Source organism: Corvus cornix, chromosome 17 (assembly GCF_000738735.6).
Source record: "Corvus cornix cornix isolate S_Up_H32 chromosome 17, ASM73873v5, whole genome shotgun sequence".
Lineage (NCBI taxonomy): Eukaryota > Metazoa > Chordata > Aves > Passeriformes > Corvidae > Corvus > Corvus cornix.
Window position 1 is genome coordinate 7,399,293 of NC_046346.1, and position 27,490 is coordinate 7,426,782.

Consider the following 27,490-nt stretch of genomic DNA (forward strand, 5'->3'; position numbering starts at 1 on the left):
CACAATTACCCAACCATCATTTCCATAGTGCAGCTGGATTAGCCACGAAATTCCCTTCCCAACCCCCAGCCTTGCTCCCACCTTCCCACAGTTGCAAGTTAATTATGGGAAAAAAAAAGAAAAAGGAAAAAAAAAAAGAGAGGATTTGATTCCAGTGACAGAAGATACAAATTATCTCATTTGGTCAGGGCAATGACATTTCCAAGATTCCTTTAATCTCTAGGAAGCTCTGCCGTGCTGAGCGGCATTTACCGAAGGATGTTGCTGCTTGTGGCACTCCTGTTGCTTTGCATGCTCCAAAGATCTGGATTTCATGTTTCCCAATGCACAGGCTGATCACCTGGGAAAGGAGGGGGGGAAAAAAACCCATCTGGAAATATATATAACTTTAAATAATACTTATTTGCCCAGAGAGACTTGGCTTGTCTTGAGAGACTCAAGAGGCAGGAAGGGGCACAGGCTGGGAGAGCTGGGGTGGGGAGAGATGGTGATGGCAGAGGCAGCAAAAATGAGCTGGGGATGAAGGGAGAGCCCAGTTTCACTGCACTCAGCCAAAACACGGGATATCCAGGCTCTCCAGCTTTTGGGAGCTACCCCTGGTGTCACCCAGGTGCAGCTCCTGATAAATCCGAGCGAAAGAAGCTCTGAAGCGCTGTGTGGAATCTCCGACCTTTCGCTGCTGGCTCAGGGGACACAGCAATGCAAAGTTCAGCTGCATGAGTTCCCATCTCGAGAAAGACTTTGGCTCTTTGGCACAAGGAGCCCTGAGTATAACTGAGCTGGGTAAAAAAAAAAAAAAAAGACAGAAAGAAATGTCCCAGGACTTCACCGCTCTGGAGCACAATAATAACCCAAACTCCTCCGCTGCCAGCTCTTGTTGCCAGCAGAAATGACTCTGTGTGGCAGACCTGGGCTAAAAATTATCATTTAAGTGGCCAAATGTTGTGAACTGATCCTTTCTAGGATGTCAGTAACACCGAAACCAAACCACTTTGTGGGGATGAATAGGCTTGACCTTCATTTTCAAAGGATAACCACAGGAGCTTCTCACAGACAATATCAACAATTACAGAAAAAGATCATATCTGTAAAATCTGTCACCCCGTGAGTAATTTCAATTGCAATCACAAATGCAAAATGTATGTTGCATGCTGGAGAGTAATTTAATTTGAGACCTCAAAAATGGTCAGATAAAAATATAGGCTATATTAATTAATACTTAATACCAGTTTCCTCCTCATACTTTCCACGATGGTCATTGAGGATAAAATTTACCAAAAATACTTTGCTAAATAAACAGGCACAGCTTTTATGATGCCAAACTTTTCATTTCTCAGTTAATTGCAGCATTTGTAACCAAGCCTACACTCACAAATCATACGATGCTGCTGCTCTTTGTATGTTGCTGGCCTGAAATTGCAATTGGTGCAATTGGAAATGTTTGATCCAAACTCATCGATTTCAATTCTTCTCACCAGTACCATGGAAATACTTTTTTTTTCCAAGAAGAATCACTCAGCTCTGCTATCTGTCTGTATCTGTTCAGTATTCAGGAAATAAATCCCTCCACAGCTTCTAAAACTTCTTAAACTGAGCACTAGGGAAGCCTATTCCAGGAAATGATGATATTTCTCTTCAGTGAGCGAGAAATAACCACTTGTTGATCCTGTGAACTCATCTTCATCCTCCTCGTGCAAAGAGGCAGCAACTGAAGGGTTAATCTGGAATATTAACTTGTTAGATTGTTGTTCTGCCCTGGGGCCATCAGGAGCTTAAATAGCCAACAGTTAATTAAAAATAAACTGACACTTTACTTTAAGGATAGTTTTAATAACCATTTATAAATGTTACATTAAAAATTCATACACTGTTATCAACTCCTGCTAAGGATTTACAGCACAATGGAGGTGTCATGAATGTTTTATAGCTTCTGTGGAAAACCTCTTCCTGAACAGACATTTTCAGAGGTCTGTGTGTCTTTCCAGGGCTGCAGCAAACACCCAACACAACAGCAGTGTGGAAAATATAAGGAGATTCCCGAGATGCCAGGGCTTGAGTTTAGACTTTGCTCTGCAGCCTACACGGCCAACACATCAGAGGCACCAAATACTTCAAGGAAGCGTTAAAAACTCCTCCTGATTTCTGCTCTGAAGCAGCCCATTCATCCATGAGCTTTAGGAACAGCCACACAGAGCTTCCCAGCATGGACTGCATCAGTTTTCTCAGTCAGAACCCCCATGAGGGTCACCATAAACAGTCAGGGGCCTCCAAAAGTGCAGAAAATTTGATTACAATCTAGAGCAGGGAAAATAACCTAGTGCTGCAAGGTAATCTCCTTTGTCAGCCTCTCCAAACTCACACACACACAGAGGCAAACACCCTCCCAGACACCAACACCTCGGCCCTGTGTATGGGTATAAGCTGGTCTCAGGTACATTTTTTACTCCTGTTTGCAGCTGAGGAGAGGCAGCAAAGCTGTTGTGCTTGGAATAAGTGCTCTTTGACCTGGAAAGCATGGAGAGATTCATGCTGTCAAGTCAAGGCTCCCGGCTCTTCCCTCCCTGCCTGCCTGTGGCTGCAATGTGTGATGGTGCCTTCCCTCCCCATCTGCCAGGAGGGATGATAATCCCTCCCTGCCGTGGTGGGCTTGGACAGATAAACCCATTAACGAGAGGGAGGTGGCACGATAGCACAATGAGAACTGCTCCTGAAATTATTATGGATAAATTGGTCTTACTGTCATCATTAGCTACCTCAAAATGAGCTTCCTTTGACAATGTTGCTGCCCCTTTTGTTTTAAAAACACACCAACACTGCCATGATTGAAGCTGGCTGTCTATATGCTTCTGCAAAACAAATTCAAGCTCATGGTTACTGCTTGTCTGTGTTGCTTCTCTCTCACTCTCAAAGTACATTAAGCCGGGGAGATGCTGAGTGAGGGAAGGAGGAGATGTGGCTTCCAAGGCCCTGTGAGGCACTGAGGCACAGAAGTGATTAAATCCACAAGGTGAGGGCTGACCACCTCCCTTGTACTTAACACCAGCCGTGCAAACACAGGCACTCGCTGTGCAGGCGCTGATGGAGAACAACCTTCAGCCTCCTCAGCCAGCCACCAATCAAACTGGCATTAACCTTGCTTGCTTTTGCCTTGCCTTTTTATTTTTCTCCTGTTTTGCTGCGTTTTAGGGGAAAGCTTCTCTGAGTATTTGCTTCTCTGGCATAAAAAAGGTTAAAAATTAATGAAAAATACTTGGTGTCAGGCAGGTGCCAAGCTCTAATTAGGGTAATTGATAATACAATGTTCGAAGGTAGCAGAAGCCCTCAGGCTGCCATGCAAACACCCCTGAGGAGCAGATAAAGATGAAGCAGGCATTTGTCCAGGTTCATTTCATCAAATTTGCACCCTTAAAAGCAGCCAAACCAAGGCTGGATTTTATCCTCCTGCCTACAGCTGAGGTAGGCTCCTGGCAGGATCTTCCAGGCACCCGCTTCTCCTCTCGCTCCCTCTCCAGAACCAGGGAGGGTGAGGGCAGCGTGCTCAAAGTTACACAAATGTGAAACCTCTTGGGACTGCAGGAGCTTCTGACCTGCAACCTGTCCCCTCTGGCAGCCTTTGGGTGGGCCTGGTCCTGCTGTCCACTGCCAGCCCAGCGTGCCCAGTGCTCCCCAGGCTCCACTGCCAGAGCCAAGGAGGTGACAAAATGTGGGCTGATTTTAGTGGGTGGCAGGCACAGAGATCCTTTAAAATGCTGTCCTCTCCATCCTGCATTCCCGTTCCCTCTTCCTCTGCCCTGTAATCTAAATGATTGTTTTCATTCAGGGCAACTTCTCCTCTTTTCCCTCCAGTGACGACAGTTTTGTTCTGATGGAGTCGTGAGGTTCACCAGATATAGTGAAGGGCTGTTTCTGCAAGGACTTCAAAAAGCTTGTTTCATTCGCTTGGTCCCTTTCATCCTTTGTTGTCCCTGGTTGTGTTGGGCTCCCAACTGCTCCCCTGCCTTATCTGCTCAGATTTCTGCTGAGGGCTCAGAGGCAGCACAGTCAAAATCCACATGTGATGCCCAATCTGAAAACTGCTGCTCCCCAGCTCACACAAACGAAAAAAGGCTCAGAGGGGCTTCACACACACAGACACACAGAGACACACAGGGGGACCCAGGGACACACAGAGACACACAGAGACACACAAGGACACACAGAGACATACAGGGACACACAGGGACACACGGGGGGACAGAGGAACACACAGAGGGACACAGGGGGACACAGGGACACACAGGGACACGGGGACAGAGGGACACACAGGGGGACACAGGGGGACACAGGGACACACAGGGACACACAGGGATACACAGGGACACACAGGGATACACAGGGACACACGGGGGACACAGGGACATACAGGGGGACACAGGGACACACAGGGACACACGGGGGGACAGAGGGACACACAGGGGGACACAGGGAGACAGGGACACAGGGGGATACAGGGACACACAGACACACAGGGACACAGGGGGACAGATGGACACACAGGGGCACACAGGGACACACAGGGACACACAGACACAGAGACACAGAGACACACAGGGACACACAGGGGGACAGATGGACACAGGGACACACAGGGAGACACAGGGACACAGGGGGATACAGGGACACACAGACACACAGGGACACACGGGGGGACAGAGGGACACACAGGGACACACAGGGAGACACAGGGACACAGGGGGACACAGGGACACACAGGGGGACAGATGGACACAGGGACACACAGGGGGACACAGGGGGACACAGACACACAGACACAGGGACACACAGGGACACAGAGCCTGTGGATGCCACCACCACCTGTTCCTAAAGAGTTCCACCTGCTGATACAGGAGGATGATGTTTCTGTGGATATTCAGAGGATGCACATCCCATGCACTCCCACTTCCAGCTGCTTGTGGCCACACTGACCAACTCTCAGAGGTTTTTTGGGGGATACTGGGCACTTTATCTGTCTCTGCACCCCCTCCCACCATGCTGCAGGCACCCACTCTCTGCAAGTTCCAATTCCAGCTTGCCTGCATGGGAATTGTGGCTTTTGGCACTGCCTGTCCTTGCAGAGGCCACATCACACACTGCAACACCCATGCACTCACTGCTGTGCACGTCTCTCCCACACCCCCACCCTCCATTTCTTCAGGAGCACAGGAAAAGAGTTTAAAAAGGAGAAAAAAAATACATAGCTTTAGGCTGAAACTGGGCCAGGACATCCCATCCCATCCCGTCCCAATTGAGGGTTATCCCCAGCTCTGTACGCAGTGCCAGCAGCTCCTGGCAATTTCCACAGCACCCCATTCTTGCTCTGACTGTGCTACAGCTGCTGTGAGCCAGGAAAAAGGGGTGTTTTGTGGATCCAATTTGTAATTTTACACCAGATCCTGAGAAACTTGATGCCCGCACTTCTGCCACCAAACCAGGACTTGGGAGAAGCCTCTACCCAAGCATGGATTCAAGGCTTTCCTGCCCAGAAAAACACACTCTGTGGCATTCCCAGCTCCTACCTGGGCCAATTTGCTCCTTGTATTACTGCCTCGGGAGCATCATTGCCATGTGTTCACTCACCCATATCTCCCTGCAGCATTTTTAATCTAATCCTCTGTGTAACTGCAAGGCGAGGGTCATTTAGAGCTATTTTTTTTATAAAAACACTATCCCAGTCCAAATAATAATAATGCAGAAGGAAAAAAAAATTTAAAAAATAACCAGAGAAGTTGTTGGAGAGGAGAAAACAGGCCTGGATTAAGCTCAGAGACTTGTCTCCCTCTACTGGCTCCCAGATAAGGCAGACAGGAGTCAAACTCCTTTCTCAGGAGAAAAACAGCACTAAACATGCTGTCACCCCGTCCTTTTTTTTTGGACTTTATTAATGCACACACCTCTGAAAGAAACAAGGGCAATCTGAAGAGGTTTTATGAAACGTGTCTCCAGTTCATTATTGCAAGTTAGGAATCAGCACTGGAATATTCCTACCTGTGTTCTCCTCTTTATTTCCAAGGTAAGATTTCTTCCTGCTGAGTATTTTCCTAGCAATCCTCCTGATCTCGTTTTCAAAGCTCCATCTCTAGATTTCCCTCTGATATTATTTGTCTGCCCTTGCCCCACAGCTTTCCTGCAAACCTGCTCCAGCACAGTGTGCAGCATCGCTGCTGTGCTCCCCTCCAAATCCCTCACCCAGCCTCACAGGGAAAGGGATTTTCCTGCCCAGGAATGACGGGAAGGCTCTGCCAAGCTTTCCTGTAGGACTTTTGGTGTGGGAGGAAGGGAAGGAGAGGCAAGGAGAAGCCACATGCATGGATCTGATTTCAGGATGGAGCCTTGGAGGCATTGGCACCACCTCTCCCTGTGATATATCATTCCCAAATGGATTCTCTGCCTTGTACATTGAACGTGTGGGAGGGGGTGAGGGAAGAATCAAAATCTATTAACCAAAAATTTTCATGAGGGATATAAAACTCTGGACTTAGCCACAGTCTGCATCAGCGTCTGAGACAAGCCACAATTATTATCCCTGTCCTCATTACTTTTTTGGGTTATTTTCCATAAAAACAATATTTCAGTCCAAATGATAACCATGCAGAGGAAAGGAAAGGAAAGGAAAGGAAAGGAAAGGAAAGGAAAGGAAAGGAAAGGAAAGGAAAGGAAAGGAAAGGAAAGGAAAGGAAAGGAAAGGAAAGGAAAGGAAAGGAAAGGAAAGGAAAGGAAAGGAAAGGCAGAGAACTTGTCAGAGAGAAGAAAACAGGCTAAGGTTACATTATACTGCTAATATTTCTATGTCCAGAGCGACCACAGGCTTGGGGTTCTTTGGTACAAAACTTGGCTGAACTGTCTGGATCTTCAGCATTTTCTAAGTTTCTTTCTGCTTGATAATCTGCCTCTTGAAATCTGTAAGAAAGGGAGTCTATAATGAAATGAAATCTCTAAGAATGTTCCCTGAGTCCTGTGATCATCTGTATTACAAACAATTAGGCTCTTTCAGTGGCTTGACTCTCCAGAAATTACTCTTCCTACTTCTTTCTTTTGGTTGAAATGTTAAAGGAAATCAATGCCGTTAAGAAAAAGACATCATAATTTGCAGGGGGAAGGGCAAACATGGTCATTTTTAGCCATCATGAAAACAAAAATTGCTATCCCCAGCTTGAGAAATATTGTGATGAAGTTGTTTTTCCAATCAAAGCCCCATTTGTGCTGGACATGTTACAAAGATCCTGGTTTGCCTGCAGGTAAGAGCTCATTGGCATTTTTACTAATGTGCCTGGAGGGGAAGCAGGACACTATAATTCTGAAGAAAAATAGCTGAGAATTTTGCCATTTATGTTGTTTCTGATTTTCAGATGTTGTCCTGTTCATACACCATCCAAAAGGCACTGAAACTGCCCTAGAAAGTTTTCACCTGCTACACAGAAATGCAAAAAAGGGAAGAAACGTGAGAAAGGAACATGGGACCTTTTTGGCAGCTATACTATCACAGAATCAGAATTATTAAAAGTTAGAAAAGACCTCCAGGACCATCAGGTCCAAGTGTGCCCGATCCCCACCTTGTCAGCCCAGAGCTCTGAGTGCCACATCCAGCCCTTCCTTGGACACCTCCAGGGATGCGGACTCCAAACCTGCCTGGGCAGCCCCTGCCAAGGCCTGAGCACCCTTTCCACGAGGAAATTCCACAGCACAGGGTGCAGGAAAGGAAAAAACTTGCCCATCTGAAACTGTGAAGGGCAGACTGGGGAGAAGACAATAAAGAATCAAAATGGAAGATAATAGGAGTGACACCAAGTTCCTCAGCGAGGAGGTAGAAGAGAATGAGTGGACAACGCATGATATAGACAGTGAACCTTGTGTTTAATATCAGGAATTTTCAGCCTGGATTGTAGATGCTGGGGCATCCACAGGCTATCTCCGGGAGATCTGAGAAAGCCAGCAGAGGAAAGTGAGCCAACTGCAAGGGCTTATTTTAGACTTCCACCTCCAGCAGGCAAAGCCTTAGGGGGCTTCAAATCCAAACAGGATGGAAATGAGTGTTTTCTCCCCAGCCAGGTCAGCCAGAGCCCACCAGCACCACAAGGTGGGGTTAGTCCAGCGTAGATCCGCCGCCGACAAGCGCCAGGTAGTGAATAATAATCGCAGTCCCACTTCCTGCGGCTCTTTCTCCACAGAGGTTTGTTATTGACCCAGCGCAGTTTAGCTTGTGAGATGTGATGAAATCAGCGCCGCAGGGCTGATGGCAGTGGCTGCAGGCTATTAAAGCTCAGATGCCATCTTTAACTTGTGCTGGGGGCTCTTCTTTATTCATGACATGACAGCCAGAGGATGAGGTGTCAGGCGTAACACTAACATTTCTTGGCACCCACTGGTTTGAATCGCTCACAAAACTTTGCCTTATTTAGGAGCCGATTTGTGTATTTATAATTAATATGGATTAGCTGTTATTATCTATGCAATATGGCAGGCAGGCGGTGGAGAGAGGCTCACAGCTGTTCAACCATGCAAATGATGCCCACAGAAAGTACAGTTTAGTACTGGGATATTAATACCAGCACACAGAAGAAGTTCAGGACCAGGGGTGGGGAATATAAATAACTATGGCTTGGAAACTTTCCCAAGATTTCCCTGGCCATAGAGCTGAGGTGCAGGGCATAGACCCAGGCATTGGTTCCTCCTGTATTCTCTAATGGTTCTCACTGTTCACAGCAGTTATGAATGAATGAATGAATGAAAAAAAAAATATCACAGCTGGCCTCAAAACAACCATCTAAGCTTTCTGTGCTTGCTCTCAGCCAAAAAATTCCCAATGCTTTTGTTTGCACCTGGAGGTTTTGAAGAAAGGCATCGGATTTGACAAGCATTTAGTTGGGAAGGTTGATCTGTTCTAAAAATAATCCTCAGGGAAGAATCTGGCTGCATGGCCCATTCTCTAATATTCTGCTCAGTGGAAGAGGTACTGCATCCCTGATGGGTCTGGGGTCAGCCAGAAACCCCAATTTGCTCAGCAGCCCCTCCCAGGCAGTGCAGGTGAAAGGGACCTGGATTGATGTGCTCATCCCTCTGCATGGGCTGTAAATCTGAGGCACTCTGGACAGGCTGCACTCCCTCTCTATGAACCTCGCCCAGCACAGCACATGATTCCCTCTAGGAAATACTGGATGAAAATCCTGGCTCTGTTTTTCTCTCCAGTCACAGAGGCTTCTGCTTTTAGACACTGAGTTCTGCCAGCAAGACGCCCTAAGGTGAGGCTTTTCCCTGGATTTCAGGCTCAGCGATACCTTCAAAGCCATTGCTCCTATGTCAAGCCTGGCTCAGAGACTCCTCGTCAGCAGCACTGTGTTAAAAGTCCCAAAAGCTCCAGCTGCAACTTATGCCTTGTTAGAAACCAAAGCCAGTCAGTGTCCAAGAAACCAGGACTCAGTGGTTCTTGTATCTTCAGGATTCCTTATCCAAAACCACCAGGATCTTGTTCAGGAAAAAGGGCCTCTTTTCTGCAGGAGAGCATGTCCTGCTCTACCAGCACCTATCTGGCTGAAACTCTTCTGGTAAAGGACTGGGAGAAGATGATTTCCAGGCCTGCAGTCTCAAGAGAAGTAAAAGCGGGGCAGAAAAGCACCGAGCTCCGGCATAGCCTCCTCCATATGGGTGATGAATGCAGTAGGGTTTGGCATCAGCACTCACACAGCTCCTCTTGGGCTTGTTAAGCCTGCCTAACTATATCAGATATACTGACAGGAGTCCTGTTAACAGAGCAAATCCAAATCATCTCCTCTGCCAATATCCCAGAAAAGAGGAAAGGAGTGAGAGAAGTGGGATGCCACAGAAAAACTTTGATTTTGCACTGCCTTGCACAGAAAGGGCTGCTTGGAGATACTGAAACAGGGTGAAAGGGAAGAGGGGAGCAGGAGATCTAACAAAGTGAACAGAAATTGCAGCTGTCTTCAGGTCTAAATCTGCACAGGACACACATTTGTCTTCAGGAGTCAGAAGCTCAGCCTTTGCCTATTTCCTTCACTGAATCCTACTGCAAGGTGCTTTACCTCAGCTGTGGTACCAGTGACACCTGCTCGGGGTGACAGAAAATCCGCAGGTCTCTTCCATCCCAAGTGGCCACTCAGCGTGTCCTGACAATGTGCAGCACAGGGAGGAGTGTTGCCCAGTGTTGTAAGCAAGGCTGGGCCTTCTGACAGCACAGACCAGGACTGACAATTGCAGTGCTTGATCTGCTGGGTGGGCAATTTATTAAAACAGATATCTAGGGCTTTAATCACTCTGCCAGGCTGCCATCTGCTTCCCTCATGCTCCATCCTGACTCAGGCCAGGTCTCCATGTAGGAGAGGAGAGCACTTTGGGGTCTGTGTCATAATTCACTGTGTGCACACTCAGATTGTGCTGTTTGGGGCTATGGATCCTGCCACACGTGAGTAGCCCCAGTGACGCTTCCTGTGAAATTAGAGGGGGGGCTGGACGAGCACAGGGGGTCCCAAGGTTTGGTTTGGCCTCTGGGCTTAAGCTGGGAACAGAAGTGATGGGGGGAGCTAGTTCCCCTAACCTCACTGCCGTGTCAGCAGGGCTCGTGGAAAACATCTGGCAATATTTACAGAGATGTTATTCACAGATACAAAGTCAATTCATCTCATCCACTTTCTTGCTGTGATTCTCAGTGGCAATAGTGTTCTCCAAAACCTGAGCTCTCTCTGTCCTGTGCATAACCTTAGAAACCACATTGCCGCCCTCCAGGTGGCTTCTGCCAACAGCTGAAAAACAGGACTTCAAAGTGCTCCTGAGAGGGGTTTGGACTCAGTTTGACTGTGTCTTCTTCACATCACCCATCTGGACCAGACTAACAGGACCCAGATGTGGCTTGACTGTGAGGCCTCCTGTTAGTGCAAACCCTTTTCCTCCTCAGAGCATCCCCAGCAAGCAAGTCATGAAGGAAAGGTCCATCACGGGCCCTTGCTCACCTGGTGGAGAATGCTCCTCACATGGAGGAGAAGGTCCCTTTGACTCAGAGATCTTAAAGGTTACTAAGGTTTGAGAGCATTCCCCAAATGAGTTATCTACACCACTGGCTGTGGACTGTACAGTCTGGGAAGGAAAATTCTTTCTACCCCTAAGGATGGGAGTTCATTGGAAGAGTTGCTTCAAAGCATCCTGCAGTGCTGTGTGGTTTGTGCCTCTGACAGCCAGGCTGAGCTGCACTAAATGGTTCAGTGTCCTCACTGCTGTCCCCTGAGGCAGCAGAGTGGTCCCAGAGCACAGTCAGTACCCACCAGCTACCAACGATGGGACCCAGACACAAACCAACAGCAGAAGTGTTCAATAAATTCAGATTTCTCTCGAAAGACTGAAGAAGGCTCCCAGAACCATATGCCAGAGGAATGGAAAATATAAATATCTCATAATGAGATAGACACTGGAGTCTCAGGGAGATAAGAGAGAAGTGCAGGGAAAGGAACACAGTCTGCAGTGGGGCAGACGTGGAATAGGAAATATTTCTGCCGTAAGGACTAAGGGATCCCATGGGTGACAAATTAAATGTGTTGTTATTCCTGGGCAGGTAGTTTTTGTTCGTGAAGGCTCCCAATTTTCTGCCTACATTTTCCAGTGGCTAGTCCACATGGGGAGCAGCTATGGCTGGGCTGAGCCTCGGAAGGAAGGGATCCTCAGGTGGCTTTGTGCCCACTGGGCAGGGGGATTTGGGTAGATTTGACTGAAAACAGACAGATGGGCTTGGAGTCTTACGGAGCTGAGAACAGGGATTAGTTAGAAACCCCTTCACTCCCCAAAGATAAATTTGGGTTTATTGAGATGCACATGAGTCATGGGATGAGACATGGGGCGCATCACTTAAAGCATCGCTGGATGGAGATCTCTTGTCATCGTGCAAAAGGCAGTGCAATACTGGGTCAGGGCACAGGATTCTGCCTTTGCTTAAATAAAATGATTAATACCAGATAAAAACAGCCATGAGATTTTAGTTCCATGACAGCTGGTACCCACCCGGTGTCAGGGACCAGGGGCAATTGGAGAGCTGCCACCTTCCTGCTCCCAGACCTCCTCCTGAGAGCAAACTCATTCACCCAGCCTCCCTGAGGAAACTCCACAGACACGAGGATTAAGGAAATATTTAGCCAGCCAGGCAGGGGCACTGTCCCAGTGAGAAGTCCATCTTAACCAGTAGGGGTTCAAAACTAATTTGTCCATTTGATTTCCCAGAAGCTGATGCCTTCAGTGCAGTAAATGAGTCCCGTAAATGGAGGTCACAGCAGGGCCTGATGTTTGCTTTTGCTCCTGTCAGGAGCCAAGCATAAGGGCTTTCACATGCCACTCTGCATTTCAAACCAGCAACGGCAGCCTGGGAGCATTTAAGTGAGGCCTAATTAGCACTGATAGATTTCAGGGTGCTCCGAGCTGGCTGAGCAGCCTCTGCAGAGCTGGGAGCAGTCTCCTTCACTGCCTGAATGACAAACAGGTTCGCTGGGACCTGGGTTTGAGACAGCTCAATAAAAGCAGTTATGACATGGCCACAGGCCTTGAATTAACAGCTGATCCAACAAAGAAAAGAGGTGAAACAGCAAACAATTAATGCTTTTTCTTGTGCCATTTCCTAAAGACAAACTCCCAGAGAGCTGCAGGTTTGGAGTTCAGCTGCTTACCTGTGTTTTCTCCAGTCCTTTGGATCTGCAAAGCTGGGGATTGCTCATATTAAAAATTGTGCCAAGTCATAAATTCCTGGTGATTTTAAAACTCTCTGTGTTTGTTTGATACTTTATGAACTGTTGCAGAATTATTCTGATTAGGTTAAGTGTCTGTAGCTTGTTTTAAGCTTGGCATGTCTCCAGTTGTGACAAGGATGTGTGGGTCAAAAGCATGTGACCTGTATGTCTTTTACTCACAGGGCTATAATTCTGCATGGCTTTTGTTCTGGGGAGGGGGAGGAGGAGGGGGGAAGAAATTAAGTAAATCAAAAGTAGACACAAATCATTCCATAAGAACTAATAAATCCATATATTTATGTCACAGTTTCACCCCCAACATTTTCCCCTTAGAGATACCTTGCCAGAGGCATTTTTGGCCTTAATCATCCCCATTTCATAATTAGCTCTGGCACTCCTCCACCCACAGTAGCTCTTTCCTGTGAGCTGGATGCTTTCTGTGGAAGCTGGGATGTTATTTTATTCCATCTGAACATGAGGAACTACTTTCCTGTGCAGTGACTGAGCACTGGAACAGATTGCCCAGAGAGGGTGTGGAGTCCCCCTCATCCCACAGCTGTGTGGACACAGTCCTGTGCCCTGTGCTCTGGGATGAGCCTGCAGGAGTAGTGAGTTTGGGCCAGATGGCCCTACTGTGATCCCTTCCATCCTGTGACTCTGAGACATCTTTGCTTTTCTTTGTTGTCTTCACACACCCTCCAGATGCAGCCCCTGGGAATATGTGAAAGACAGTCTGAAAATATTTGGGCAAACTCATGAGTTACCATTCATGAGTCTGGGTTCAGAACTGCTCTAGGCCAGTGGCCATGGTCACTTCAAGCCATGCAACCGCTCACCTGCTGACTCCACAACAGCACATCCTCCATCCCCAGCTGGAGCTCTCCTGTGGCACAGGGCAGATATTCTGATGTCTGCACAAGTTCAAACAGGGTGCACTGACTTTCCAGTGTGAAATAAACTGGAATCCCGTGTTTCTGTCTGCTCACTGCAGTGACATTAAACAGCAGCAATGAAACAACAGCAAAAAAAAAGTGTGTTGTGTTTGGAAAGTTAGTGTAGAAGGGCAAAGGGCTTTATCTACAAAAGCAAGGTGTGCAGGAGGGAAAGAGGAGAGCAAAAACCTCAAACTTACACAGCTTAGGGGGGAAAAAAAGGGCAGTTAAGAAGGGATTTAATTGATAATGGTTTAGATAATGTCAAGTGAAGTTTCTATTCTCAGCCCAAGTGCAGATGATGAGGCAAAAGGACTAAATGTAGAAAATAAACACCCATTCAAAGCTAAACTGAGAAACCTTTTGTCACACAGAGAATCCTAAGTGTGTGAGAAGTCCCAGCAGGAGAGGTTCTCAAGGCAAAATAACACTGGGGGCATTCAGGAAATAATTAGCTGACTTCCTGGAGGGAGCAAGTGGGGAAGGCAGGAGAGTGAGAGGAGAGGGACGACTGGAATGAGATAAAGTTCTAATAGAAAGAAGGGATGAGGAATGTGGGGCCTTTAACTCATTCCACGAAGGTGGAAAAAAGTAAGCAAGTAAGTAAAGGAAGCAGCAGCTCTGTTGTGCTCGATTTAATGAGCTCCTCTGGAGTGGCAGTCTCAATCAGAGGTGTCAAATGAGGCTCCTGCTCAGTCAGAGCTAAACCACCCCAGCTCACAGCATTGCCTCTCCAGGTGGCCCCTTAGCACAAACAAGTGACCCACGGGCTGCTCCTGGTCCTGGCAGCCAGAGCACGAGTGTTGGTGGGGGTTTGGTCTTGTTTGAACCATCCCCAGCTGGACCCTCCAATCCAAATGGTTCCACGATTCCATGACCTGCGTTGCTCCTGCTTTGATCCCCATGGGTAGCTGCAGTTGCTGACAATATTATTATTGCCATTATTGATGCTGCTGAAAACCAAAGCTTTTTGTAGGAGCTCCTTCCAGCTCTCAGGGGAGGAACCATCCATCCCATCTGGCTCAGACACCAGGTGTGGATCCAGAGAGTTGCCTTCTAAACACGCCTGTCTCTCTCAGCTACCTACAAATAACCATCACACTGCCAGGGCCTGACTTTTGGGTGGTCCAAACGGAGAGAGGCAAATGTTCAGCCTCAACCAAAGCTTCAGGGACTTGGGCTTTTTGCCTGGAATTTCTTTGGAGTACTTTTGTGTCATTACCCTTTTGCAAATAACTTTTGATTATTCTTGTGCAGGAAATTTCTGCCACAATTGCTGTAATCTCACTGGTTTCTCATTTTTTTCCTATAAAAGTGATAAATGATGATGCTTTTAAAATTAATTTCCATTCTAGCAGCTCATGACAGCCCCTTTGTCTGTGTTACTCGGGACAAAGCAAAAACATTAAGAACGGGTTTTATCATCAGTGCTAGCACACAAGGAAACCTAAAACAGAAAGGAAAAGCTAAGCACAGCCAAAAGGTGAAAGAACCACAAAAAGATGCTTTTCTGTATCAAATACAACATTTGATTTTCTCCCTCACAACCATACCCAAACCAAAGGATGTTCTTTTTAAGAGAATATGTGGAAGGTTTCTGAGCTCCAGCCCTGAAATTCCTACATCTCCTCCAAGCAGGATAGCAAACATCTTACCCCGACTGCCTGTCAACCCTTAATTGGAGCACTCACCTTTAAGGAAAAGAGTTCACTGTTTGAGGCTATTCCACAAGTGACTTTTCAGCAGTAACTGCTAATGAGGACAACAATTAGCACTAAATGTGCTCATGGCTTTTGCCAGATAAGTAGAGGTCCACCAGGAACCAAAGGGAACCTGTCTCAGGATCTGACCTGAGCATTCAGCTCAGGCCACTGGGAGATGCCAGAGGCTGACCACTGTCACCTGATCCCTGTCACTTCTTACCATCGCTGCTGGATCTGAACCACTGGCTGGGACAGCCAGCTGCACTTATGTCCCCAGACTGTTTGAAAGACACCATCTGTGCCACCCTCAGCCCTTGCTTGGGTGCAGTGCTCGTTTCCATTCCTTCCTCTCACAGCCTGCCAGTGCAAAGAGCAAAAGCAGAGCCTAGCACCAGACCCAGCTAGGAAAAGGTCACTGAAGCCTAAATCACACTCTGGCTGCCCCTAAGGGTGAAGGGGAGTAGGGCACTGTTGCTGCAGGCTACAGATGAAATGGCACAGAAAGACAGGAGAAGAGCCACAATCTTCCCCCGAGACCCCTGACGGGGGGCAAATTAATGGGGAGAAACAAAGACTGGAGATTAACGTTTGGGCTTAGTGAAGGAGAGGAGATTGTAGGATTGGAGATTGTGTTGTCTGGGAGGGGACAATAGAGAGTGCACAAACCCTTTAATCTGCCAGGCTGTGGCTGTTGGGGAAGCATGTTCCAAACCTGCTCCGTGGCACTGTAGATCCTGTTGGCCTTTGTGCTGGTTTAATTGGAGCTTTGCAGTAGCCCTTGGTCACTGCTAATTGTCCTAATTGAGATGGCATGAGAGTGTGCAAGTGGGAATATGTGTCCGTGTGGGTTTCAGAGGAAAATCCATCCTCAGCCTTCCCGGCCATTGTCCGATGACTTGGGCTGAATTATGTTATCGCATCAGCTGCCTGCTGTGCTTTAGAAAAGCTGGGTGGATTTATTGCAAGCTTATGAAGACCCAGCTTTAGTCTGCACTGATGGCACTTGATTACTTAAGGGAAGGGGAGAATAGAAAGAGAATGAAGCAGTTGCTTGGTTTTGGCGCATTCACCCTGCTGAGGTGGGATCTGCAGCCTCTCTCCCTACACTCAGCCTGCCTTCTCCAGCTGGGAGGGTTTGTGTGTGCACCAAACTGGATTAGACCAGGAGACCCCATTTCATGTCTGGATTTTCTCCAGGCTGAAAAGAAGAAATGGGGTAGAACTGGGAGCCTTCAAAGCATCATGGTATGTTTGAGTGCAGGAGGAGACAGCAGCTTATCCATCCTCTCTACTTCATGCGATCTCATCAAGAAACCGAACACACATCTCAGTATGCCTCTGTATCCAGACTAATTGGGCAATGTGGTAATTGGCCTCAGCACAGTGGCAGGTGCCCTGACAGGTGTCCCTTCTCCCCAGCAAGTGCCTTTACTGTAACCAACTGTCCATAATGGTGTGAATCCCTCCAGAAAGCAGAATCCACCACCTCGCTAAGGCTCTCATCTCTAAGCACTCACATGAAAGCCGTGACCTGAGCCAAAGGAGTTCCAAACTTTGCGGTGAGAAGTCCAAGAAAAGAAACACCCCTGTACGTGGCATTCCCATAGTGGCAGCTGATTTCCTGGGGTCTTCCAGGGTGCTTTGTTGTCCCTCATTTCACAGGGAGATGAGGTGCGGAGCTCAGGGCCCTGGTCTCAGCATGTGGCAGTGACCCAGAGCTGGGCTGCTGTGACACCAGGACTACACCCTCCTGTGATATCTGTGTCTGAGACTCTCCACCACTGCGAGGGCCTGGGAGCTTGCACAGATTTTGGCAGAAGGAAGCTTTGGCAGCCCACAAAGATGCATCACTTTGAGTTAATTTATAAGAACTTGGACAGGGAGAGAGTTCATTTAATTGAAAGATGTAATTATCAGGTGTTGGAGGCAAAGGGGCTCATTAATTTCTGAGACATGCTGTTGACTGAGCTGTCCTCATTTTCATTTTTCACTCCACATCAAGGCTGAATCCGTGTGTCAGAGAGGCCAGGAGACACCAGATCACTGTTATTTTCCACAGGGCAGAGGTTTCTCTTTCTCCCAGCAGGAACCCCAGGTGTGCAGTCCTGCCCTGCGCTGCCTGACACCAAGGGCTCCCATGGGGGTGTTGGCATTATCTCATTACGGCCTGGACCCGGAGAACTCGCAAACCTCTGGTCTGGGCTCAGGTGGAAGGTGATGGATTACCCAGGCCACCTCCACTGATGGGAAGGAATCAATGAACTCCCTTAACACATCTTCTTCCTCTGGCTTTAAGGCTCGAAACCCTAGAAGTGTCCAAGGCCAGGTTGGACGGGGCTTGGAGCAGCCTGGGATAGTGGCAGCTGTCCCTGCCCGTGGCAGGGGGTTGGAGCGAAATGAGCTTTAAGGTCCCTTCCAACTCAAACCATTTTGAGATTGTGTGGTTCAGCCTGAAATGAAGAGGGCCATGGTGCTTAGAGGCTCCTACAGGAGGGAATCCCACTGGGGACCAGTGAGAAGTGGTGGCTTTAGGCTGGTCATGTCCTTTGGCAAAGAAATCCCAGTCACAAACCTCTCCATCAGGATTTTTACACCCATCCCACGATCACTCCCTCCTCACCCCTGTGCCTCACAGAAACCAAAACTACCCTGCTGCCACCCTCCTCATATTGGTATTCCCTCCAGCTTGCCAGTCTGCGCTTAGATTTATGATTTATTTAGAATTGGATTACACCAAGGCTCAAGGCCAGCACTCCCTAATCCGTCACCGTCCCCGCCACGGCCAAACACAAACATTTGTTTTAGCTGCATCAGCATCCCTGGCTCTTGGAGAAGGATGCATTGTTAATTGCTATAGCAACCACGACTCAAGGTTTGGGCTCTTTTCCTATTTTTTTCATCCTTCTTCCCCCGCTGAAAAACACTGGCATTGTCAAGTCATAGGTATTTATAACTTCATATAACAGTGGCATATCTAAGTTATGCTGTTGAAATGCATCACAGCCAGAGTGGTTCTGTTATTTGTTTTTGTGCTGAATAGCAGCAAGAGCTTTAAGTTATTGTCTTTGCACATCCATAAAAAGGGGAAAAGAAGGGATGGATAATTGTTGCTCATATTTACAACGATTGGATGCAGAGTGCCAGGGTGCAAGAAAGGCTGCTCCCAGCAATGTCACCCAAGATGATCCTGAGGACCGTGTTCCCTTCAAATATGCTGATGGTGGATGTCTATTTGAGTTGGGAAATGAAGGTTTTGGGCTTGGATGAACAAACTGATTATGCCAGGGATATTTTTTGCCCCAGCTGGCTAAAGTTTGATGAGCTAAGATACGAGCACTCTCGAAAAAGTGGAACCAACACAAAAATAATGAGTAAGCCCTTTGAAATTACTGAGCAGAAGCACAAGCCAGGAAATAATCCATCTTTAATGCACCATGAGGCACAAGCAAAGCGTTTGCACTCAGCCTTTCCTTGCAGTTTTCTAGTCAAGACCTTGTGGAGATTCATCCTTCACAAGGCTCGGTGTTCTGACCACACACCCACAACCTGCTGGGACAACCCAGAGAGCACAGGACAGGAAACCATCAAGCTCTGGTCTCTCCTCATGGGCTCTGCAGCCTCCAGAAGTCCACAAAAAAATCTCCTGTTGCAGGGACTGGAGGAGCAGTAGGAAAGCCAGAGTATGAGATAATGAGATAATGGATCAGGCGGTAGGAGAGGCTTAGAAGAGGAGCCTCCTAACAAGAAATGCAACTCTCTCTTTCACTGCTCTGTGTCCAGGGGCAGTTATCCATGCCTCATCTTCCCATGATCCCAAAGTCTGCATTCCGTGACAGTGTTAGTGCTTTGGTGACCCAGACTGGTGGGGCAGGGCAGTCCTGCCAGACCTTCTTCTCTCTGCAGGGAGACAAGGAGGATAAGGAGAGCTGGGGTGATGGACAGAGGCCGTGGTGCTATGGCAGGGGATAACATGAGGACCCGCCTCAAAGAAAAGGAGAGACTTTCCTCCATCTCCTGGACCCATTTTTGGATGAAACCCATTTGTTGCTCTCAACACTGCACACCCTTGGAGGAATCCTGAGGTAGACACGTTCATCTCCTCTGGAGTGCATTTGCCCTTGTACTCACTGGCTATTTTATTGCTCAGCTTTGTCCACTCAGTCTTCCCCAGTCTGTCGTGGCTTTGGGTAGTTTTGGGCAGACTAGGTCACCATCCTGATGCTGAAGGGGAAACCTCCCCAGCTCAGCTCACGTGAGGCACCTGCTACTATTTCCCTATAGCTGCGGGGTGGACTGGGAAGTGTATAAGAGAGGGCATATGGATTTGGGATGAAATGAGGTAGGGCATTTCCTTAAACAGCTTTAAAACCCATCAGTGATTTGATTTGCTTCCTGAGAATGGTTTAGCTCAACAAACAATTGCAAGCTACACAGTGGCAAGGTAAAATGGAAAGCCCATGGGCATTAATTATATATATAGGTATTAAAAAAGAAGCTACTGCTTAATTATTGTTTGCAAATCTCGGTATTTAAATTGACTTATTTGCAAATGTCTGTTTAGAAATTGACTTTGTAATTATAAAGTCGGTGCAGGCATATCACAGGCCCTGAAGGGGTCTCTAACGAGGAATGATAATGTACCAGGCAAAGTGAACTATCCTGAGCTGCATTTTAATAACCAAGAGGTGCTTGGAAGGGGGAGCGGAGGGTCCACGAGAAATCCCAGCGCCAACAGAAGAAGATGCAAGAGGCAGAGGAGAGAGAGCTGGCTCCACAGAGCAGAGGGCCAACGCGTTTGAGAAGGGGCTTCAGGGAACTACAGCTCTTCCTGCAGCCCCTGCAAGAGGGGTGAGCTGGCAGCAGGCTTGGTTTCAGCTCTGGAATGTGAATGAGGCCGGCTGCTGGCAGGGAACCGTGGCTGCTGCGGAGCCCAGCACCCTTCCAGAGGAAAAGACTCCATCCAGCACAGACCCAGCCATCCCTTCCCCACCTGCACTCCCTGCAGCTGATGGCATGGACTCAGGGTGATTGTCCCTCAGCCCCTCCATGGACATGTTTGCAGGACTCACACTGCCTGTTCACCAAGATATTAGTAATTAAGGTGATTCCCCAAACTTACACAGCTTTCCTGGACTTGAGGCCGTGTTCACCAAACTCTGTGGCTGAGGATTGTCTACACGAGGGTGTGGAGAGCATGTATGGCTGTGCTCTGTCATGTGAAGCAGGGGATCTCTAGTGAGATGCAAGGGCTTTTGGGTCAAGAGTGGCTTATTTTACCAGATCACAAATCCTTGTCCGTCCCAAAGCAGTAACTCTTTAATATTTAACTTCAGCACGTGTCCAAGAGGTGTAGTTACACCATGGGTTATATGAGACTGTTCTACCTTTTTCTCTCCATCATCTTTGACAACAGCACTGCTGCGTTTCCAGATCCACTGGTCTGGGGCATTTCTGCTTCATGGACCATTCACTATTAACTTTAAAACCGGCCACTGGCTAGTGATTTCTTGCCATAGTTCATTAACCAAGAGGGAACAAAACTTGGCTGCTAAGCGGCGCATTAGCAAGATCAACAGCTGGCAGGGTGCAAAAATAATAACAAAAAAAAATTATCATAAGCAAAAGCTCCAGGTTTCTGACTCATCTGCTATGCACAGTCATGTTATCCCTTATTCGTGAGCATTCAGATGGCGCCAGTATATTCATGAAAATGTGGCAGTTTAAGACAAGGTCTGAAAGTTAAATAGGATCCAGCATCCTACTAGAGCAGAATAATATTAGTCTTTTGAGTGAAATTATGAGTGAAAGTGTGGTCCTTGAGAAATCAAAGGCAAACACCCAGACACATTTTTTTTTTATATACCACTGTGAAGGCAAAGGAACTCCGTGAATTAAAGCCCGACTGCTTCCCTGGGCAGCAGAGCTGTGGCAGTGTCAAAGCACGGCTCTGATGGACTCAACACCCTCCTGATGTGTCTCTCTAAATGCTGCAGTGCTGCTCAGTGTTTGCTGTCTGTTCCACTGTGCAGCTTGTGCCTGTTAAATACAGCACAAATTCTGCTTGGAACAGCAGTATCTGCCTTGTTTGGGAGAGATAAGAAACCCCACCCGTTAAAACCAGTGACATGGAAGATCCAAAGTCCTTAATGTCTGCTTGAGCTGGCCAGAAATAAGATATCTCCCATGTGGGAGCCAGGTAGTCGTATTAGGACAGCTGTAAACACAAAATCTCCATGGAGGGATCTGTTCCTAGGCACAAGGCCCTGCACAGTTGGATCAGCCTGTGCAGGAAAAGCAGCCGAGGCAATGACACCGGGATTTTCTGCTTGTCCTGCTCACTATTCCAATGTGTTTGTAATTAAGTCAGTGAGGAAGGAAAAGGAAAAGAGGAAGAGGGGAAGACCAAAAAAAAATGAAAGAAAGGGAGAGGAAGAGGAGAGGGAGAGGACAGAATAGGAGGGGAGAAGCAGCTTGTGTTGAATCAAAAAGAGAAAAGAACCCCTCCAAGCAGCTTGATTAGATTTGAAATCGAAGCATAAGCTGTTTGTCTCATTAGTTTAAAAAATGTGCAGTGCCTCTCAGTATCAACTTGTCTGTTGTCCTCAGAAGATCTCTGTGCGGGGATGAGGTGTGTGTGTAGCCAGAGCAGATTTTCCAGGCATGAGATCCAGGCTGCGGGATCAGGGCAGCACAGTGTGAGCCTACACAGACTCACATGTTCCTTTCCAGGCGGTTCTGCTCACAGATCTGTAGCATCTCATTTACTTTTATTTTCCCCGTAATCCTTTAATTCAAGGGTTGTGTTAGGACAATAATTGTTCAAACAAGAAGCATATTATATCTCATATTCCTGCATTAATTAAAACTGTCCAAAATCTCACAAAGTTTGTCACTGATTCAGAGCAAATGGGACCTGCAGATAATTAATGACTCTCAATAACAGTTCTTAAAAAAAATTGGTTTCTGGCAGCAGTCAGCACATACTGGATAGATTTCTATTATATAAACCTGTTCAGTTCTTAAAGACAAAAGAAATAGGGAAAGCATGCTGTTCTTTTCAATATTAATGAGACCATTATTTATTTGGAAAAGAGGTTTTTTGTGTCAGATATTTTCATGTCAGCTGAGAATTCCACCCTTAAGGCCATAAATAATTCATTAAGAAATACTTGTGATGGCTAATTATTTATTACAAATTCAGAATCTGTTTACTAGATAGCTTTAGTTCTGTTAATTAATCACATTACCTTTTAGATCCCAAACTCACGCTGCCTACGCCGACCCTGTCATGAAACACAACATTTGTGAAACGTGGTGCGTTGTACATTCTCCTTCTTGGGTGGTTTGAGTCCTGCCTAAGGAATGTGAGTGTTCTGTGCCTCACTGTGGACATATCATTAAGCCCCATGACAACCAACAGCTCCTAATAACAAACACTAATGAAGGGCTTCCTTTCACCTTGAGGAGCAGTGGAGCTGCAGGCTCGCTCTGCCCTGGCACAGATTGGTACTACCAGTGCAAATCAACGGTGGCAAGTTGTGACACAGTGTGGCCACAGCCTGAGTCAGCCAGCTGGTGAGATAAGGCAGCCTAGAGCTCAGCTCAGGCATCTCCTGGAGTTCAAGACCACTTAATAGACCTGAATGAAGGCTGAGCCAGGGGCCTGATGGTTCCCTTGGTCCCCTAATTAAAAGAAGAATATTTTTTTCCTAGGAATTTCTTCACGAGTTGAAATCATAAGGGGAAGTGGAGGGGCAGCTCCGATCTCTGCTCCCTGGCCCAGGGACAGCACCCAGGGAGCGGCTGGAGCTGGGCCAGGGCAGGCTCAGGCTGAGAGCAGGGAAAGGTTCTTCCCCCAGAGGCTGCTGGGCACTGCCCAGGCTCCCCAGGGAATGGGCACGGCCCCGAGGCTGCCAGAGCTGCAGGAGCGTTTGGACAGCGCTGCCAGGGATGCCCAGGGTGGGGCTGTTGGGGGGTCTGTGCAGGGCCAGGGGTTGGACTCAATGATCCCTGTGCATGCCTCCTATGATTCTATGAAATTCCAACCCTTCTCCCTCCACACAGTCATTTCCCACACATTTTAAGGCTATTTTAGACTCTACATTCAGGCTCAGCGCCTTGCCCTGATGTCCCAGCTCCTCTGGAGCACTTGCTCCTGCGCAGGAACAGCCGAAGCCTGTGCCCCCCAGAACCCACTGACTCCAGCCTTCATCCCCTTCAGTGGCTGACCTTGAGGAGAGCACCTTGGACTCTCCGTGTGGAGACAGCACCACATCTAATGAAAATCCATACTGAGAGGGTATGCAAAGATCAGACTTGATTAATTCTTTCCAGAGGTGCCTTCACAATGTCAACATTGATCTGCTTCCTAGACACACAGTTTTCTCTTGGCTGACAACCATATGCCAGTCAGAGCTCTGCTGTACTGTAAATTTAAACAGATATGGAGATAGGATCATTAAAATACCCTGAGAATACACAGCAAGTCATTGTTTTGCTGCTTGTGCTGAGAAAAATCTTGCAGTAGCACTGAAGAACTAAATGCTCTGGGCCACTCTTATGGCAAGGAAGTTAATCTGACAATGAAATTGGATGAAATGCCTGAGGACAGGAATCAGGACATGGGTATCTTGCCTTGTCTATGCTAAAAAGTTGCTGCTTTATAAAGGACAATTGCAGATGCATTTTTTTCCAGCCATAGCCAGCCTGGTCTCTACAAATGGTCCCTCCCTCCCAGAGTGCCTGCGTTTCAGGCTGCCCTTGGATGTTTTTCCATTAGAGATAGTTTAGGGATAAATCATTTCATCTTGCCAGAAGGCAGCAAGCTCCACCACCATCTGTCTTCCTACATATACAAGAGGACCTTTCGGATTCACCCTGTATTTCCACAAGTCTGGAGTCCTGTAGATACGCTGGCTTTTGATTCATGTAACTGAGCCATCCAGATTGACTTCTGATAGACTTCACCTGAATCTGGGGAGCGGTTTAGCCCCAGATCCCATCAGCTGTTAAGTTACTAATTGAATTCAGGTGCAACCAATCTTTGCTAATGGACAGGTTATCTTTCATTATCAATACAGAAAACTGCACTCTGAGGAGGTCCAGTTGGCATCTCCAAGCAATGATGAGCTGGTTTTTATTTTTTTAATTAATTTATTTTATTCATAATATGTCTACTATTATTATGACTATTATTAATAGTGACTATTATTATTAATAAAATACACAAGTCAGGGCTATGTAATTTTAATGTCCTTTTTAAGGCCAGCTTCACCATTACTTAGATGTCTTCCTGTTTCTTTTTGTTCATCTTCCTCTGTTTGGTTTAAATTTAAGTCAAATTAAACTACAAAATATAAAAAAAAAGTAAAAAAAAAAATAGAGACTTCCTAATTAAAAAGAAAAAAATCTTAGAGAAAGAGAAATAGAAAATAAATTCAGAAAATCTTTTTTCCTGGGGCCCAAACTTCGAAATCAAGGCTTGTAAATAATTACCACATGACAAGGACAACACATGCACTGAAGATGTATCGATGGCTCTGCTGTCCTAAAGGTCACAAGCACACATGAGAGATCTCCTTGCCAGGGTGAGTGGTGCCCAAGAAAAATATGTTGAGAATTACTCACCTTTCAAAGAAGTTGCAGACAAATGAGAACGGCCTTTCAAAGGGGCAGCACGATTGGAACCAGATGCCTTCCCTAAAATGCCTCTAAAAGGCAAATTAAACCAGCAGCTCAGCAGCATCTTTGCTACCCATCATGCTGGCATTTCTAGAGAGAGGGAGGTTGAAAACAATCCATAACGAGCTGTCTGTGCAGAACTCGAGCCCTTCCCATGTGCTAATCTATTCCATTCCCTCCTCATGCCTCACCTGTGCCGTGCCTCCTGCATCTCCCAGCCAGGCATTAAACAACATGTGCACGTCTCTGAGCCTTCTGCTCCAGCCTGAAAACTGCTCTGACTTCCACAAACACCCAGCCAAGAAGACATCACAAAAGTACCTAACCTCATCTTGAGAGCGGGAGAGGAAGAGTTATGAGAACAAGTTTAAAGGAAGAGAAAGGGAGAGAGAGAGAGACAGAGAGATTTTATTGCTCAAGGGGAAAAAAAGAGATTATAATTGAACTGCAGAAAATTCTCCACATCACGGGTAATGATGCCTGGGTTACCTCTCTTTATCTGTGCAATAGAGATTAGCAGACGGGGTCATAAAGGGAAATTAAAGTCAAATAAATTCTGGGCCAGCACTTGGTAAGTACTGATTTCCTACCATTTAGAAAAAAGGAACATCAAATGAAGTGGCACAGCATAAGGTAGCAGCCAGTGGAAAGAGCCACGCTGCCATAAACATTGAGCTGAGGGGGGCCAGCCCCCTCCCCTGCCACAGGCTGCCCTGGGGAAGAACTGGGGGAGGCTTCCCCCAGCAGCAGGGATGCTCCAAGGGGATGCTGTCAGACTCACACCCTGAACCCTTCAGAAACTGGGGTCTCAGGCAAGGCAGACATCAGAAGCAGCTCCGGAGATGTGAGATATTATCTCCCCACTGGTTTTTTTTGCCCCTGCCCTGCTGGTTCCCACTTTTCCCTGAAAGATGGAGGAATGGAAAGCATCCACGTGCTGTGACAACTCCCGTGAGGAACTGGAGACTTCACCAGCGTCCCTCTCCCTACTCAGACCCCACACACCCACCCTTCCTCTGGCAGCCTGTGCTGAGCCCTCAGACCTGCACTGAGCCACTGTCCCCTCTCAGCCGTGGCTGTAGCTGCCAATACACAGTGAGGGGACACTCCAGGTCCACCTGGCAGAGCCCCCAGTTTGTGTTTGACAGACCCCTTGGGACCACAAGTCCTGCTCTGGCTGTGTGCTTCACCCTTGCAGTGGGGTGTTTTGAATGTCTGCGGCCAGCACTGGCAGAAAGGACAAGAGGTTTGAAGGACATTATCCTAAGATTTTCCAATCCGAGACCCCTTCAAGAGGCTGATTCTCTAAAATTGCTGGGAAAAAATCTCTGGGAATTAGGTTTCTGAAGGTACCTCAGAAACAGAGTAAATAAAACACTTGGGGAAAAAACAATCCAAAAAACAACCCAAAGCAGGCATTACTACAAATCACTTTGGATCTGTTGAAAGCTCTTTCCTGCTCCTTTTAGGAGCTTGTTACAAATATTTTTTTTTTTTGCTTTCTTAAGTAACATTTACTGACCTTCACAAAAATATTGCAGCATTTCTGGCCAGTAAAATATTCAGGGAACTTTCTGGAGGAAAGGTGATGTCTGTATTGAGGTATCTTTATTCTTTTCTTGAAGTGTCAAATTAAATCAGCATTCACCTTCCCCTTGCCAGGATGGGCAGTACATGAAGAAGAAGAAGAGGGTTTGGCTGTCAGAAGCTGTCAGCTGGCGAGAGAGCTGGACAGCCCAGCCCAACCTGTCCAGTGCCTGTTACTTTGATGGTGAACTGGACCTTACATCTCCCCAGCAGTGCTTGGGGCAGTTGAGCACGAAACTGGCTCGGCAGCCGATAGCAAAGGAAGATTTGCAGCCAGCAGCCACACGCTTATTCCTCAGAGCTGGGGCAGCCGTGTTCCTTGGGGACTTCAGACTTTTTTGCAGTGAAAAGAGCCTCATTAGGTTCAAGTGGGGCAAGGAAATTGGTCTTGCAAGAGAGGACAGGGACAAGTGGAGGAATAAAGGCAGGGGTGTGGGTAGCAAAGATGGACAGAGATCAGAGAGAGAAAAAAGCCCATCTGCACTCGTCTGCACTCACCCCTTTCAAGGGAATGTGTTCCCAGCCATTCATTCCTTCATTCCCTCCCTCTCCCCCTCTCCATATTCTCTCTTCCCTTACTTGATGCTCTTTGAAATCAAGCACTTGGTTTACCCTTCTCAAGCAGAGCTGATCTCTCCCAGCATGACTCTGACTGCAGCGGGAGGCACAGCGGGACGCTGGATATGGAAACCTGGCATTAGTATCACTTTCAGATGACAGCAGATCAGAGAGCTGGACCTAGGAGGGAATTAATATAGGGCTAGGATTCACTTGGAGGGTTTGCTGCTGTCATACTCCTCTCTAGATGTGAGAGAATTAATGCGAGGGGCTGGGA

General features: G+C 47.3%; 1 long non-coding RNA gene across 1 annotated transcript; it reads left to right on the plus strand.

Moving 5' to 3' along the window:
• Positions 1–5,841: 5,841 nt before the first annotated feature.
• LOC109144371 lies at positions 5,842–10,300 on the plus strand. The gene is made up of 2 exons (XR_002045126.1): positions 5,842–6,049; positions 7,386–10,300. It is a non-coding gene; the product is annotated as an uncharacterized LOC109144371 (long non-coding RNA).
• Positions 10,301–27,490: the final 17,190 nt, after the last annotated feature.